The sequence below is a fragment of the Nansenia antarctica genome (genome assembly GCF_963989245.1).
Source record: "Nansenia antarctica genome assembly, chromosome: 3".
NCBI classification, from domain to species: Eukaryota; Metazoa; Chordata; class Actinopteri; order Argentiniformes; family Microstomatidae; genus Nansenia; species Nansenia antarctica.
In genome coordinates this window covers 79,589,148-79,593,141 of record NC_137688.1, presented here as the reverse complement: position 1 = coordinate 79,593,141, position 3,994 = coordinate 79,589,148, and positions in this window count along the sequence as shown.

The window sequence follows — 3,994 nt, the reverse complement described above, 5'->3', positions numbered from 1 at the left end:
ACACTTGCATTGGGATACTTGATATGTCTATGAACCTACTGCACTCTATAGGGGTTTTGATGAATGGTTCAATACAATAGATATGCTTCATATGCATGTTGAACAGACTGCAAGGATGTTGTACTGATGGGCGGTTTGTGGTGGGCCGGTCTGAGCCAAATGGCAGGGCCTATTTTTTTGTCCCAGTCCAGCCCTGGTTCTGGGCAGGTGCTAGTGTTGGGTCGCCTTGTTGGTTCCACTTCCAAACCTTCTAAGAACTGGTTTGAAACCGCTTTTCCACAGGCTAGAGAGCCACACCATTACGTCACTGTATAAGTCTGTACATATCTACGTTGTCACCAACTTCGAAGCACAACAACAACAATATAATAACACAACAATAACGTATTTGTGCTGCCTTGGTGGAAAAGGGGTAACTGCGTTAAAGAAATATGCACTAAACAAAGGTTTTTCTTTGTTTTGTCGTTTAAAAAACGAATCTAATCCGAACCATTCAGTCTACTGGCAGCAGAAAAGTAGCGCTGACCTCCTTCGGTCTAGGATGATCTGATGATATGTGACATGATTCCCCCTGTGTCCTTTATGTTATTGCGATAGACCGGATACATCTGCTGTGGGACGCAGAAACAACATCCAAGTACAAGCCATTTCACACACACAATCTCGTACGAGGGCGCAGTGGGGTGGATGTTAGTGGATGATATTCCCTGAGGAGAGGGGCTGTGTTCTGTACACCGACACAGGAGCAGTGTTTCCTTACCCCGCGACGCCAGGGAAGCAGCCTCCGTCTCACAGGAGTACAGACGGGGTCATAAGGGATTCATTAGCTCCGCTATTAGCCCATCACGGCTGTGGCCCGGGGGTCCTGGATGTCATCACCCAGCAGGCACACAAGACAGGAGACACAGACGCGGCGTGAGGCACTTTCCACTGTAAACATAACGGCGCTCTCTCTCTCTTCAAATAAGGCACCGTTGACTTGACACCGCCTCCATATTGTATTAAATTATACCTTTGCACTCGTTTTTGAAGAGCGAGAGTCAGAGAGGAAATTAAGCTCTGAATGTAGCGACCGCGCTGTTCTGTGGAAGCACTCAGCCTCAATTGAGAAAACTCAATTAGGACGTCGGGTGGATCCAGAGGCCGCTGGAGAGAAATGACCGAACAGATGAAAAAAGAAAACCTCACAAAATGAATAAAGTCTAGTTACATCGAATTTGGTTGGCAGATACTTCTGAAGCCTGGTAGGATTTATTGAATTAGATATCATCTCAGGACTCCTGGGGAGGAGTTGTATCCTCTTGTAGCAGTTGGTGTTGCAGGCATACTTCAATCACATCACTATCAGCATGGTGCCTACCAATGAAGCATAGAAAAACATAGCCTAGTGCTCACATTGGTATTTTACCAAGAATTTAAAGTAACAATCATTTTCACTAACTAGGCCACCATCACTGTTGCCCACTATCATCCCACTACAGGCCTACAGTGTGGTTCAGTGGACATACAGTACTGATCATTTACATTTAGGGCATTTTAGCAGACGCCTTTGTCCAAAGCGACTTACAACAATAAAACAAGTCTTTAAATCAAATGAAAGCTAGTACTGGTCGAGATAAAACAACAGTAAGTTATTAAGACATAGGATATAAGACCTGAAAAAGAAAGTGTATTATAAACACAACAGACAGGAGGAACTAAGGCTTCAGGAGGGACAGCTAAGGACAATAAAGACGACTCTGAGGTGGAAGATATGAGGTGTGTTTAATCCTGCTTGTGTGCATTTTCCAAACAGTACCTCAAATAGTTAATATAGTGGTGCGCCTTTGATTATTTTAAACACAATTCCAGTAAGTTAGGCAATTAAATAAAAAATCTATTAACTTTGACAATAGAAGGCATTGGTATAATGGGTAACAAATATCATACGCGTGTACCTGTAATGATTGCTAATACATAAACAGAAATACATTATTATAAAATAAAATTAAAAAGGCCAAGTCTGAGGATTGTAAAACAAATTCCCTGGAGAATATCACACTTCACACTGAAAAAGGTAAAGATAAAAAAACTAAAACGTAACAAACAATACATGCATTGTGCAAAGACATTACACTAACGGACATTATGAACACATACAGAGTTTTTTGCCCTATTGTTTTTTTTTCTTCTTCTAGAAACGACAAAATACCTGGCAAACCAGACATAATGACAGAGCCGTTTTTCATTTAAGTCTATTCTACGTAAGCCATCAAAATGTAATGTTCATATAAGTTGACAAAAGAGACAAAAAATAACGTTAGTACATAGGTTGTCAAGTGAGGGTTCATGATTTGTGTTAGATAATGTTTGGTTATGTCAATAACAGCATGTGGGTGGGTGGATGGTGGATGATTTTAATCACTCTGTTTACCAAATTTTGTTTTCCTACAAATTCCACTCTTGTGTCTTGTGAATTCCTTCTCTGTGTCGTCAGCTCTCTGCATACTCACTCTAGCCCTGAGACATAATGTACATGTGTCACGGTCTCCATCTAACTGTGATGGAGGAACCTGCTGTGAGAGGCTACAGTACAGTGTGGGGGGGGGGGGAGTACAGGGCTGGGCCTACCTCTGAGACGACCACCTCAATCCTGTCTATACATGAACCTTCCTACAGGTCTGTACTCTACTGTTCTATATGGGACAGAGACCAGGGACCAGTCGTTCCAAACGTTTAATCTGGATCAGAATGTTCCCGATTCTTTTTTGCTTTGCTACTATCCAGGATCAGCTCGAGCTGGCTGGCTTTTGAGTCTTATAGGGGTAGAATCAGCCAGCTTCATCTGATCCGGGAAAGTAAAAAAAAAAGAAAAAAAAGAATCGGGATCATTCTGATCCAGATTAAACGTTTGGAACCACTGAGCCCTGGAGATCAGATCCATCTGTAGACATGGAACACCAGGCACTGTGACCAGTGAACTATGGCAATGAGCAAGGGAGGAAAGAACACAGTAGCTACACGTCTTCCACACCGACAATTTCACATATAACAGCCAATGTTTAAACAAGCACAGCTCTAAAACTGTGTCCTTTGTATAAATTAGTGAAAAAGTACCATTTCAAGTCAGATTGGTTGTAAAGGAGATAAAATCACACTATCGTCAACCTCCTGATGTAAGGCACCTCTTAGAAGTGCTTCTGGTCTGGTTTTGTCCCATACATGCACAAAATGGCTGACTGATGCATACTAACAGCTCGTGACAAGAGTCTAACAGCCCATTTGACTGGTGGCAAGTCCATAATTACAAAGCTTAACATTTCTACGTTCAGACATTTCTACGTTCCAAGAACGTTCATGGACAAAATATCCAGTACAATCCAGTACAAACTACCTACTAGCCGGGATATGATCACATAGCTTAATGCCATCTATACTGTATGTAGCTACAATTAAATATTCAATAATAGATCTTTTTTTGGATCGTAAGCATTGTTCAGTTAAAGTTCCACTGAGGAAAACCGTGAACCTTTTAAAACCCCGCAAAATATATAAAAAAACATGATATAAAAACCTGATAATTGCATTTTAAACATATTTTTCAGTAACGGTGTCCTTTGGTTCGAAGAGGACCATCATTTTTTTTGCATAATACGAGAAGGCTCAGAGAAACAAAGGAAAGAAAACCAACCAACTTAGAACCGAGGTTTCAGTTCAGGAGAGAGAAAGAAAAGAAACATTTAAAACCTGTCACACGGAAGGAAAACCAAGGAAGTCATTGGATGCCTGTGATGATATGGTATCAGTAAATCACTGCATCAAATGTTTTGATTTATGTTTAAGTAAACGCTCCTGCTGTTGGCCAACGTGAAACCTTTCCATCTCCATTGACCATTTTCTTCATGCAAGATAAGGTTCAGAGGCAACAGCTTCCAAATCCTCATAATCCTCTCTAATAGGTTACCGACATCTCTGCCTATTCTCTTTAGGAGTCTCTCTCTCTATTTCTGACCAT